General features: G+C 43.5%; 1 protein-coding gene and 1 pseudogene across 1 annotated transcript in view; one reads left to right on the top strand and one right to left on the bottom strand.

The window, feature by feature from the left end:
- Positions 1 to 14,127, top strand: part of EAPP (E2F associated phosphoprotein) — a 192,234-nt gene that overhangs the window by 47,812 nt on the left and 130,295 nt on the right. The window lies entirely within an intron of this gene.
- LOC129074197 (poly(rC)-binding protein 2-like) lies at positions 5,729 to 9,315 on the bottom strand (annotated as a pseudogene).

The raw sequence follows: 14,127 nt of genomic DNA, 5'->3' as shown, positions 1-14,127 counted from the left end.
GGTATGTGCTGTGACTGGGAATCGATCCGGCGACCTTTTGGTGTATGGCATGATGCACCAACCAATTGAGCCACACCAGCCAGGGTGGGTCACTAACTTTTGAAACTGCCTTCTGAGTCCCTTTATGGGCCAAGAAGATCAACTTTCGTTGCTTTTTTACTCACTCCATGGAGCATGAACAGGTTTGGTAACCTCCATGAATCACTAGATTCTCTTCTAATTGCCTTTGTGATATTTGCAAAAAAGTAGAAAAAGGATCTACTTTCAAAGGATAGGGTTTGTCTCTAGTAAGGAGAACGTATATGCCCAAGCTCTGTCCTAATCTTCAAAATGTTTCTTCTTTTATCTGAAACTGGGAAAATGTTTCAAAATTGGAAAAATTTAATGACAGCTCAGTCGTTAGCTGCACCGGTGTGCTTGCTATTCTAAGAGGCCAGTACTCTCATCTCCTCAGTGTCTCTGGTGCAGGCGGTTCCCTCTGTCTGGAATGGGTCCACATGGCTCCCTCTTCTCCATTTCCAACTTCAAGCTGGAGAATCATACACAGCCTTTGAGGCCCTGGTTCAAAGGTCACCTCTTTTGCTTTCCTGACACCCTCACATTCATTGCAGGGAGGGAAAATCCTGCTCTTCTAGACTGTTTTCTCCCGTGGACTATGCCCTGTTTTCATGGAGGCCCTGCATGCTCATCATTCACACTCTGGGATACAGCGTAAGTTTGGCTCATTTGGTTGGGTTGTAGAGGGCTCAGAAATGTAGTGACCAATGTTCCATCTGCCTGGGAAGGTTGGAACCAGAGCCCAGCATGAAGACATGAGGTGCCCAGCCAGGAGGCAGGCTCTCCTGGCACCTGTAGTGAGCAATAGTGAGCATCAGGAGGACCGACCTGAAAGCAGGACAGGGCTGGGGATCAGGGCTGGGATGGCTGTCTCTGGAAGGCCTGGAGGGACGAGCTGGACAGGGGCCAGGATAGAGCCTTGGCATGGAGTCGGGGGAATGGGGGAAGGAAAGCGGCTATTAGGACATTTTAGGAGCAGGCTTAGGGACCAGAGCTAAGGTGTTACCCAAAAATGTGGGGAAAAAATTAAGCGACAAGCAAAACTGTTAGGCACCAACAGGCTGTCACTATATTTGGAAGAAAGGGAATTATTAAATTTGAGCAGGAAAACTTATGCTGGCTCTGGAAGAACATGATTTGGACATTTATAGGCAAGTGGGAAAGAAATTCCAGGCATAAGGGTGGGAGCCAGCACGTAGTGTTTACGAAGGGAGAGGCCTTTCTTGAGTGTGGGGCCACAGCAGGCGTGGAGACGGCGGTGACTAGGGGGCTGCGGTCCAACTGCGGGGGTTCCGGTCAAGATGCAGAAGCAACCCAAGGGCTCACCAATAAACCAGTGACTAAGGCAGCGGTGCTACACATACCCAATATAATGCTACTCAGCCATAAGGAAAGAATGAAATCTTACCATTTGCTACTTGTGGATGAACCTAGGGCAGAGATTTTCAACCTTTTTCATCTCCTGGCTCACATACACTAATTACTAAACTTCTGTGGCACACCAAAAATATATTTTACCAGTCTGACAAGAAATAGATATCATTTTGATTCATCCACACCAGATGGCTCTTGTTGTGTTGGCTGTTGTTATTTCTTAAATTTGACAACCTTAGGGCAAAGAGGTCAGTGCTCCTGACTAAACAGTCAGGCATTGCATGTTCTAAAAATCCTTGCGGCGCACCAGCGCGCCGTGGCACACCTACAGGGCACTGTGCTAGGCGACATACATCGACCGGAGAAAGACAAATGCCGTATGATTTCACTTATATGTGGTATCTAAAGAACAACAACAACAACAAAGAACAAAATAAATGAACAAACAAAATAGAAACAGACTCATAACAGAGAACAGACTGATAATTGCCAGAGGGAAGGAGGTTTGGGGGACTTGGTGGAAAACATGAAGGGATTCAGAAGTACATACTGGTAGTTACAAAATAGTCGCAGGGATGTAAGGTACAGCATGGGAAATACGGTCAATAGTAAGGTAATAATTACGTATGGTGCCAGGTGGGTACTGAAAATATTGGAAGGACTCCTTTGTAAAATATATGATTGCCTAACCACTATGCTGTACAGTTGAAACTAATATAAAATAATGTTGAATGTAAACTGTAACTGAAAAATAAAATAAAAAAAAGTTCAGTGAACCTCAACAAAAAGAAAACCCTTCCATTTTGTACACCTCATGGCAGCTCCTTTCTAGTTGTTATACAAATGCTGCCTGATTCATAAATTGTTAAAGTTAATTAGATCTTCAAATATACTCAGTTGAATTTTGTTCTTCAACAGTCTTTTTCCCTTTAGCTGTACCTCTTGGACATCCTTCCAATTTAGTCCAAAATGGACTCAACTCATTTCTTTCAAAAACCAGTCCATTGTATGAATGTATCATGATTTGTCTAATCCCATATATATGTACATTTATACGGTGGCCTAGCTTTTCACCACTACAAATATAATGGTAACAGGGGAACATTTTCTTGTTCTTAGCCAGTACGAGCAGTCTTGCCTCCTGGGCAGAGATGGCTTGGTGAGTCCTGCCTGTAGGGTGGATGCCAGCCTCTGGGTCTGGCATTTCGAGACCAGTCAGCAGGTTTCCTGGATAGGGACCTGGGAGGAGCCATAGGGTTGGCCAGAGGCCCAAGTGAAGAGGTGGATCTTTAGAGGATTTTTCAGTGAAATGCTACTGAGAGATGAGAAGTCCCACCTGTATTTTTACCCAGGTCGGTGGCGAAAATCCCTATGTTCTCCCTGTGCCTGGATCCTGGTGGAAGCCATTGAAGCGACAGGCGGTGTGTTGCAGCTGGTGCAGGTGGAACTGAGTCAGCCTTCACGGATGAGGCCTGAAGGAGGCAGTCACATCCTAGGTCCTGCAGACAATGCTCATGGACATCTGCCTCTAGGCATGGGTTTATTTCCTTAGGGCAAATTCCCACAAGTGAAATTTCTTGTTCTCAAATAGTTAGCCAAATCACCTTCTTTCAGAGTCTGTAACAATGTATACTTCCGTTACCAGTGATTAAAAAAGTTCTTCCATCCCCGATGCCACCTGGGACAACAATGGTTACTTATTGGTCTCTTTTACCTTTGTCAGTCTGATAAGGTGAAAATGTCCTAAACATTGCTTTAATTTGAATGTCTTTAATTACTGCTGATGTCAAGCATCTTCTTATATTTATAGGTTGTATTTCTTTTGTGAAACACTTGTTCATTTCTTTTGCCCATTTAAAAAAATACAGTTTATCTTTTTTCTTTTTTATAGGAGTTAAGTGAATTTTACTAAAGATTCTGTAGAGAGACAGGAAGATTTACATTATTAACTTATCTTTTTTTAATTGACTATTAGAAATTCTTTGTATATTATTAGGCATATTGGCTCTTCATCATATATGCTGCAAATTTGATGAAGACAAATTATATATGGCTAAACCAGGTTATTTTAATGAGTAGTCTCCAGTTTCTTTTCCTTTTGTAAAACCTCCTCAAGTTCCTATGTAACATGTTATGTTTAATATATTTTTCAATTATTTAAATTTGAAGTAGAGCATTAAAAGTTATTAAGTCATACTTCTTAAAAAAGATTTTATTTATTGATTTTTAGATAGAGGAAAAGGGAGGGACAAAGAGACAGAGAAAAACATTGATGCACAAGAGATACATCGATAGGTTGCCTCTCACACATCCCCAACTGGGGACCTGGCCAGCAACCCAGGCATGTGTCCTCACTGGGAATCAAACTGGTGACCTTTTGGCTTGCAGGACGGCATTCAATCCACAGAGCCACACCAGCCCAGGCAGTAACACTTTCTATGCAAAGGTTGAAAAAATGAAAATCTTTCCAAATTATAATAAAGAATCCCATATTCTAGAACTGGTTGCGTTAATAAATTATAAGCTGCATTTAAGTATTACCACATGGCATTTCTTCTTTAACAGATAAGCAAAAATAAAGGCTACACTTTTTGTCAGGCTCTGTCTTGAATTTGTATTTTAAATTATATAACATATTTAGGAACATAATATTTGCATAAAATTCAACACTCCGTGTCCTACACCAAATTTCTTAAGAAGGAATTTCTTAAAAATATCTGAAGCTTTTCTTATTTTTAATTTTGGGAGAAAAATTTATTTATTTAAAATATTTTATATTTAACTTTGGAGGGCCGTGAAGGAAGGGAGGAAGAGAGGGTAAGAAACATTGATGTGAGAGAGAAATATGGATTAGTTAGCTGTCTTCCATATGTGCCCTGGGGGACTGAACCTGCATCCCAGGCATGTGCTCCAACCAGCAATCGAATCTGTGATCCTTCACTTTGCAAGACGATGCCCAACCAACTGAACCACACCAACTGGGGCAGATTTATTTATATTCTTGTCTTACATGTATTGACACTAGTTGAATTTCAATATTAGTAGTCGACTAGCATAATGCTTTATTTTGGGAGAGTATTAGAGACATCAATCCTAGACCTTATTAAGGCAACGTCAGATGATCTAGCTTTTATTGTAAGTGGAATTCATGAAATTCTAATGAGACAATATATCTTGTGATTTAATGATGCAAGGGAGCTGCTCCTAAATTTCTAGCTTGTGTCACATATGTTCCAGATGGGATTGAAATTCAGTACTAGAAAGCACAGCATTCTGGCATTAATGACAGAAAACAACAATTAGCTTTAAAAAGCAGAACTACAACTTAAGTAGAGTTGGAAACCACTTTCACCGTAAGTTTTGGGCAAGTCCTTAAGTTGATTTAATTTTGTATACATTTAATCGGCACAGTCCAAACCTGTTTGATATAATTTTCATTTTTAAAAAAATTATTTATTTATTTATTTTTAGAGAGGGGAAGGGAGGGAGAAAGAGAGGGAAACATCAATGTGTGGTTGCATCTCACATGTTCCCTGTTGGGGACCTGGCTTGCAACCCAGGCATGTGCCCTTCATTGGGAATTGAACCTGTGACCCTTTGGTTCACAGGCCTGTGCTCAATCCACTGAGTCACACCAGCCAGGGCTGATATAATTTTCAGAGTCATAGAAAAGTTATTTTACTTTACAAATTATTATTTTGTAGAATTCTGTCTCACAGGTGAACTGTTAATCAGTTCAAACATCTCCATAAAGTAGCCAAATTTCCTGCATATGAAATTTATTTATTTATTTAATCACTGTGGCATCCAGTTTCTAGTTACAAAGAAAGAGCTCCAGTCTATCTTTTAATTTTTTTTGAAAAACTTCTGGCAGTACAGAACTGAACTGAAATGTATTAATATTTCACTTTTACATTTCAATGACAAACAAAAAAACAATTTATAAGCCCCAAAAAACAAAAAACAAAACCCAAAACAAAAAACCATGAGGGAGAAAATTACAAAACCAAATATGGATTTCAGCATTAACAGCTGAACAGAGAAAGAAATTTAATTTAATTTAAATTTATTAAAATTTTTTTATTATTGGCACAATTACAGATGTCCCCCATTTCCCTCCTTATCCACTCCATAAAGCACTTTAATTAAAAAATTATGAGTAGATGATAAAGTGGGTAGAAACTGAAAATTTATAAACTATTTAAAACCTGGGATTGTCGACTGTTCAGAAACTACACAGCTGGGTCATGAGTGGTGATGAACAGCAGAAAGGGATTATGGATGAATCTGCATTGTTCTAGCTGCTCCCCATGTCTCCTGTCTCTGAAGAAAGCCTGACATTGATTAGATATTGAGCCAGGCTAATGCTGACAGCAGATCCAGTGATGGTAGCCTGCCTATCAGTAGGTTCTTCCAATGGGTTCAGTAGATTCTTCTAGTGGGTTCGCAGGACATCTGATGGATCTGTTTGATTTTGGTGACTTGATGCCGGATTATGCAGCCAATCAAATCATTCGGAATGGTGAGTTCATGAGAAGTAGTCTGAGCAGATGCATTCAAACTGATGGGGGATTCAAGAGTTGGAAAATTTTAGTTTAGGTAATAGCTAATAAGCTTAGTAATCAATGCATGTAAAAAGGTATTGTTCCAGGAACTGAAGGTATGACCCACCTTGACTCCAGGAGACCACAAGCAGTTCCACCTTTGTGCCTCTGGAGGGCTGCACACTGTCACGGTGGCGTCTGAGCTGTGTGCTCCAGGGTGATTTAAGATGGTCCGTTAGGGTACATAACCCACCGTCTTCTCAGATTGCTGAATAAAGTGCCCATAAAGATTCAATCCCTGTCTCTGCTTATTGGTTCTGGTAGTGACAGGGAGCACAAATGTCGCCTTTTCTGGTTTCATATTTTGGTGACTCCTTCCCTGGATAGACTTTGTGCCTCTCCAGTAAGTCTGGGTATTTGCTGGGAGCCCCCCTTTGGTTGCCTGGACTGGGGACCCCGGGGTGTGGATTTGGAGGCTCCCTAGCAGCTGCCAAGTGATTTCATTTGGGGACTCTCCTCCTCTGACAGTGGGCACCTTCCATTGTCTTCACTTTTTGAGTGGATCACTGTGCTTCCTGTTTAGGTTATGATCCCAGGTCATGATTTAGATCGTCAGGAGTTAAGGTGTCTTCTGGCTGTTAAAAATATGTCTTCTGGTTTAAATTAAGGTGCCTGTTGGTTTTTGTGATCTTACAGAGGCTTCCTTCCTCCCGCCCCCCCATCCTACCAGATAGAGGGGGAGAAGCCTCTGTTCTGGGAAACAGCCCTTTGGGGAAAGTTTTGTCTGACTGGTTGATTGATACTTATAAACCCATGACTCAAAAAAAAAGTGGTTTTTATTGTAATAGCGTTTGGCTTATGTATTGTATAATCTAGACTCAGGAGAGCACTGGCTGCGGAATGGGTCTTTAAATTACTGTATTGTACTGCAATTAGTCGCCTTGTCAAAGATCAGGAAAGTGGGATAGAATGCCTTACCTAGAAACTTTCATTAATCAGGATGCAGGATTAAAAGGAAATAGATTAATGGTCCAGAGAAAAGGGAATTTGCCTGTGAACTACAGTGGAAGCTCAGAGGAGAGAGCCCCCAGGAAGATCTAGAGGTTACGGCTGTTGCGAGCACGGTCAGGGTTCCCACGGCCCCTCCAGTCCTGGGGGATCTTCCTCGTTGCTTGGCTGAGGGAGCTGGGGAGAGTGAGCTGGAACTGCTCTCATTGTCTTGAACCCATCAGGGAACCAAATTCGATGCAGAACAAGCCCTACCAGGGCAGGGCAATACCTTTTGCGAAGACTCCCAGTGGGAGTAGGGTGAGAGGGCCAGCTCTCTGGGTATGTGGGCACATGTGCCGTTTTCTACATCAGATCTGTTAAACTGGAAAAACTCTGAAAGGGTCAGAGTATATCCCTTTAGAATGGACGAAGGAGCGCACCCCGGCTTTTGAGTCCCTGGAGGTGCACCCGACTTCTGCACCAGCCTTGGGGCTTCCAAACCTACTAAAGCCCTCTCAGTTATACCTTCATGAAAGGCAGGGGATTGTCCTAGGAGTCCTCACCCAAATGCTTAGTGACATTCTGCACCCCCTTGCATCACACTGTCCAGGGGTGGCCTGCCCGCTTAAGAGCTGTGGCAGCCACCTGAGAGCTCTTACAGGAAGCTGAAGTTTTCCTCGGGACAGCCTATCACCATTTACGCCCTCCACCGAGTGCTGAGCCTGCTGGAGCAAAAGAGAAATTGGCGGCTTACTGCTGGAAGAGGGGGCAGGTACCAATCCTTCTCCACAATCCCAATGTCTCCCTCAAAACTATAAGTTAAATCCTACCTCCCTTCTCCCAGAGCCTGACTCAGGCTGCACTAATATAGGACTGTGCTGAGATAATTGATGAAGTTTATTCTAGTAAAATTGATTTACAGGGCCTTCCTCTAGAAGAGGCAGACTGGACTCTTTATACAGATGGAAGCAGTTATATGGACAAAGGAAACAGAAAGGCTGGTTATGCACCTGTGACCCTTGAAGAAATAGTGGAGGCCAAGGCCTTGCTACTGGGAACCTCTGCTCAGAAAGCTGAACTGATTGCATTGATGAGGAGACTGAAATTGCCTCATGAAAAGAGAGTGTGAATGTGTATATTGGCTCGAGGTAAGCTTTCCTAACTTTGCAATCACATGGTTCCATCTGGAAGGAAAAAAGAAATATTAACCTCCAATAAAAAGGAGAATAAGCATGCAGCAGAAATTTTAAAATTATTAGAAGCTGTTCAGGTACCTTTACAGGTGGCAGTTATGCACTGCCCGGGGCATCAGAAACAGGACAATGAAGTGGCTTAGAGGAAACAATCTGGCTGATGGAGCAGTGAAAGAGGCTGCTAAAGGGACGTTTATAATGCCTTTGGTACCTGTTCTAGACTTGTCACAGTTTGACCCTGAATAGTTGGCTGCAGACTTAGAGAAAGCTGAGAGATGGGGTTTTGATGAAGAAGGTGCTAATAGTGCGTGGAAAAAGAATAAGAAAGGAGGTATACTGCTTCCTGAACACTTAGGAGAGCATCTGAATAAAGCTCCCATAAAGATTCAATCCCTGTCTCTGCTTAGCGGTTCTGGTAGTGACAGGCAGCAAGAACACACTGGCTTTTCCAGTTTCAAAACCACCCAGTCCCTGAGTTGCCATGCGTCATGGGAAAATGAGACTGTTGCATTGGCAACTGGTACGGCTTGGTCAAATCTGGCTGTGGAATGGCATACTGTCCTTGAATGCTATCAGCTGACCATTTGCAAAGATGACCAGAGAACTGGACAGCTTGGGCCAGTATGGGATGGTCGCATCTTTTTGGGGGGAACTGGGAGAGAATCCCACAGATCTGTTTCACACTCAGTGATGGACTGTGGAGTGCCAGCGATAGCTATGGCCTGCTCAGTTGAGTTGGGGAGCATGTCCCCTGCCACCTGGGCCTGAGCCCCTGTACTCTCTCGTATTTCCTTGATTGTGCAACCACCTTTCCCAATGAGAGAACTACATGGACAAGCAGGGACCCCCTTCAGGGAGGCTGGGGGGGGGGGTCTACTGGCAGCTGTGCTGTTGGTAATAGAGTTGCTGATGTCCTCTTCCACTTTACCCGTGATCATAGTAAAGGCTTTGAAGATAGCATTTGTGGGTCCAGCCAAAATGATAATTCTCTCAGGACAATTTCCTTCTGAGATGTTGATACATGCACCACTCCCCTTGAGCATCTTCTTAACGGATTCTCTATTCTTTCTGATGATTCTGCCAAATTTCTTTCCATGCATAAGTCGTGGGATGGTGAGAATGCCATTTAATCCACCTTCCGTTACACCGGTGTCCATGTCGAGCAGTGTTCCTGGGAGCTGGACTTTGAGTGGTCAAATCTTTGGTCGCCGGTGGATGGGGGTGAAAGCCAAGACTGCAGGGGAGGAGGGGAGGAGGGAAGGGAAAGGAGAAGGGAGGGAGGCGTTGTGGGGAGGGGGGTGCAGGACAATAGGAGTAGTGGAAAGGCTAGGGCTTCCTGCTTTCCCCACCCCCTGCCTCCCCCGCCCTCTTCCTGGTGGGGGTGGAGGAGGAAGGGGAGGAAGAAAGGGGGAAAGAGGGGCACGTGGGGAGGGCCCAGGCTGTTGCCTCTGCAGGTCTGGGGTGCCTATGAATTTTAGACTTCAAAAGTTCAGCACTCCACAACTGATGATCACGTGTCAAAATGTTTCACCTTTCACAGCAAAGTTTTAAGATAAATTCTTTTATAGTCAATATTTGCTCCCTCAGAGATAACCAAAAAAGCTACAAAGAATGACACAATGGGGCTTGCTATTTATTTACAACATAAAGGAGACCGAACATGAAAGTCACTGTTGTAGTTTTACTTGGAAATTAGACATAATGAGCTAGAGGAAACCTGAGCTGTTAATGTGAGGTGTGTTCAAATAGGGACTCTTGTTTATATTCCTTTGCTAAACAGGCAGGTTTGCAACTGATGACATCTGAAAGGAGACATTTATTTGGCCCTTGCGCTAGGATCTACCTGCAGGGCCCCGCCTCTCCACCCAGACAAGCTCTCTACCTTTCCATTGTCATCAGAGCCTCTGCCTCCTCGAGCCTTCTGCACCTCCCCAGCCGCCTTGCCTCCTTGTCTTCGTGCATCTTCAGTGTCAGATTTCTCAAGCCTCAGGATCCCCCCCTTGTCATCTCCTTTCACAGTCTAGGATCTCCCTCCCTCAACTCCTTTCTTTGGTGGACCTGCGTATTTGGATGAACTCTTGTCTGGCGAGAGGAGGTCAAGATCACTCCGCTCTTCTAACCAGTCCCATTGGTCTGTGGACTGCATGCGCGGCCGGGGGTGGCGTGGGGTTGGGGGTGGAGGGGTGTGCTTTTTGTTAGGGGAGCATCTTGTAGACCTGAGGTCAGAGCCAGGACAGATGGTGCTGACAGTAGGCCCTCATGTGGTGGGGAAAAGCTCCTCGCTTACAGCAGCTCCTCTGCTAGGAAACCACAGAGAGCACCTCCATCTGGACTACATGTTGGTGAACACTGGGGTTCTGATTTACCAGTGCCACCTTGTCCACTCCTTGGCATTCTCAAAGTTGCTAGTAGTAACCTGGTGCCAAACAAAACAGGAATATTAGAAATCAGGCCTCAGTGCCTAGCACACAGTAGGGTTTCAATAAGGATTTGCTAAATGCATGTATGAATGAATGAACAGAGTAGTTAAGTCAACTTTTTCGTAGGTCCTTTATCTTGACTCAAATCACTTGCCATATTTAGCCATATTTTAACCAACTGATAGGGCATATTTACTTAACATTCCTGAGGGAAACTCCAAAGTTGTTTCTGCCCCATTTTGAAGCACTTACATTTGCTGAACTCTGTTCTTGTTCCACAGTAACAATCCATTTGAATAAATTAGTTACAAAAAATGTTGATAAGTTATTCTCTTATGAATGTTTATGTTCTTCTTTGTGCTATTCTGTATGTTATATTTTTAAAAATGCACTTTTTTTAAAAACAAAGCATTTACTGTTCAATATGTTTGGAGAGTTTTCCCTATTTATACTCAAACTGACTGGGCTTGCTTGACCCCTCTCCTTACCACACTAAGAGACCAACAGTTTCTCTGCCCTGGGAACCAGCTCTCATCCCTACTCTTCTCAGAGCCTCTGCTTCTTACCTTTTCATTTTGTCCTTCAACTCACAAATGTCCCTCATTGTTCCAGGAACAGTTTGGCTCCCGGGGGCCCTGCCCAGCCCCTGCAGGAGGGCCTGGGCCTCGAACCTAGAGGTTACTGTGGCAACTGGTCCAGGGATACCTCCTTTAAACCAAGTGGTTAGGATGAACCTCATGTTTTGTTGCCAGTATGTGTATTCACTGCTCTGCTGGGCACTAACCCCTTAAAGGCCAGCTCTGTGTGACTGGCCGTATCATTTTCACAGCAAAGGGAAGCACTCACTAAAGTTTTAAAGCAATTATAACATTCCATGTGACATGTTTCTTAGTAGACTCAGGTCTCCCTGACACCAGCCACTAGCACAGCCGGCATATTGTGAGCACACAGTAGTGGGAGTTGAGTGAATGGATCGGTGAATTAATTACAGGATGATTTTAAATGAAAAGACAATTTATAAAAATTTTCTGGGGGCAAACAACATGGGATAGTTTCTTATCATTCTTTCCTGTCATCCTTTTCTCAGCTGTTCATAGTATTTCCATGAGGAGTTTTCAGGGTTAACAAGCAGGAATACCTAGTAGTAACAGGTAAGCCAAGTTTGGGTGACAATAGCCAGCTCATTATCTTGATAAGAGTGAGGTTGTGTGCAAACATGTAAAATGGCAGATCCTACCAAAGAAGGCAAACCTGAGGTACTGGGCAGATTGACTCCATATCCCTCAGGGACAGAAATCAGGGGTGGGATGAAGAGAAGGGAATTAAGCTGTACGAGGTTTCTGGCCTGGAGATCAAGGTATTTTTTTGCCATTAACAAAGACAAGAAAAGTAAGTTTTTGGTGCAAGATTAGTTTGGACCCAAATATGCCTCTGAACTCCAGTGTTCATAGTTATTAAATAGGGGCTGTTCTAGCTCTTTCTGAAGAAATGAGATAATAGAGGAAAAGCACTTTGAAATTTGAAAACTGGGAAGAACTAGACAATTATTGTATGATAATGATAGTCTTTATTGTTATTTTAATTATGTTTAGATATATTCTGCCAGCAGTTAGAATAAACACTTGAAGTGACATTTGGGAATGAGACAACTGGGGAAGCAGGTACAACTGGAGAAATAGAGGGACCAGCAAGTCTTTAGAGATGGGGAAAAAAACAGTGTCTATCACAGGAATAGTAAGAACTCCAAGAGAAGGTTAGACAGTACAGAAACAGTACAGTGGTGAAAACCAAGACTATGCAGAATTTTTAGAAGCCGGAAATGTTCAGCAGCAGCAAATGCCGCAGAGAGGCTGAGTAAGAAGAGGAATGATTAAACTCCACGGAAGTTGGAAAACCTTAGTAAATGGTTTCAATAGGGGATAAAGGTAGAATAGTGACTTTGTATTTTCTGAAGGGGTGTTTTTTAAGGCTTTAGATCTGATCCCCCATCCTAATGTCTTCACCCTTATCTTTACTTTAAGCCCATAAACTTGCTCACATCTTTCTAATCTTAAAAGCCAAACAATATCTGTTACTACCATCCTATCTCTCTCTTTTCCTTCAAAGGCAAACTTCCTGCAAAGTCCAGTTAACTCTCTTCTTTCCTTACTTCCCACTCCCTCTTGAATCAGTTTCTGCTCTTGTCACTGCACAGTGAATGTCATCACCTGAGCCCTGAGTGGACAAGACAAACCGGCACTTTCTTTCCTCCTTTTGCTTGCCCTCCCTGAGCCATCTGATCTGCGGGTTGTTCTGCCCGTGCATCTCTCCTCTTTGCCATTAAATCTCAGCTCGTTCTGAGCTCCCTTTAATGGCTCCCTGTGGCTCTCATCTTCTAAATGTCAGGGTCCCTGGATTTATTCTGTACTCCGCTCTTCTCACTCTGTTTGCTGTCTCTGGGTGACCTCATCTGCAATCACAGCTTCAATTACCAAGGGCTTATTGAAGATTCACATGCCTTTAGCTCCTGCTCAGACTTCTCTTCTAAATTCTAGACCCATATCCTATGTCAAATGCCCCCTCGACAGCTCCACTTAAATGTGCCTCAGCAACCTCAGACTCATCCTTGCTCTAACAGAATTTATGTGTTTTCAGCCAAACTTCTCCTGGATTCTTTGTGAATATTGTCACCATCCAGGATCCCAGCCTCTTTCCCCCATTTCTAATCAGTTAACTCTAGCACGGTGGCTTTTTGTTCACTGGACTCTCACGGCAGCTGAGGAGTGGAGATTGGCCCAGTAGGGCTGTGATCCCAAAGAGATGCAGTGGACTGTGGACTATGTGCTGTAGGGAGGACCACATGGTAGGAATGGCACTGGTAGGAGCTGGCCCAGTGACGGCAGGGTAGTTATGGGTGGTGCTTCCAATCTTGGCTAAACTTAACTGAGTATCACCAAGTGCTAAGCTACTTCGAGTTCTTGCAGACAAAGCAACAGAGCTTGCCTGTGTCTGAACAGATCTGAAAGAGATAGTTCAGTGAGGAAAAGGGATAGGGAGAAACCCAACACAGTAAGATTCAGAAGTGGGAGGGCCAAGTGTACTTGGATCTCTCAAGGGTAAGGAGTGAATGCAAGCTATACATGTCCCATTTGCAGGTTCTAAAATAGCTCTGCACTGTCTCATATGGGATCCTCTTTTCCTCAGTAACCTCCAGGCTACTGCCTACCCCGCAAGCCTTTTCCAAAAAGCAAACTTTAGTAAGCCATTGGCTCTTTTAACTTTTTGGACATCAAATAAAAAATTCTTTAGCTCCTCACACAAAGTCATCCTCACACACATCATCAGGATGAGGGCCCTGGTTACTCTCTGGCCCCATGCCTTGCTGCTGCCTATGAACTCTTTTTTTTTTTTTCTTCTTCCAGTCATGAGAAAGTTCTTCCAGATCTTTAAATGCATCAGGGCTTCATGCTCAGTAATTGGAATACCTGTCCCACCCTTTCCTCCCCAACCTCATTCGTTCTGCCATTTCTACTTCTCTTTCAATATTCAGTTTGAGCACCATTTCCTAGA

The sequence above is a fragment of the Pteronotus mesoamericanus genome, unplaced genomic scaffold, assembly GCF_021234165.1.
Source record: "Pteronotus mesoamericanus isolate MK-2021 breed Mesoamerican mustached bat unplaced genomic scaffold, CSHL_Meso_final contig_46, whole genome shotgun sequence".
Taxonomy (NCBI): domain Eukaryota; kingdom Metazoa; phylum Chordata; class Mammalia; order Chiroptera; family Mormoopidae; genus Pteronotus; species Pteronotus mesoamericanus.
The sequence above is the reverse complement of the archived record's forward strand: the minus strand, read 5'-3'. Positions and strand labels throughout refer to the sequence as shown.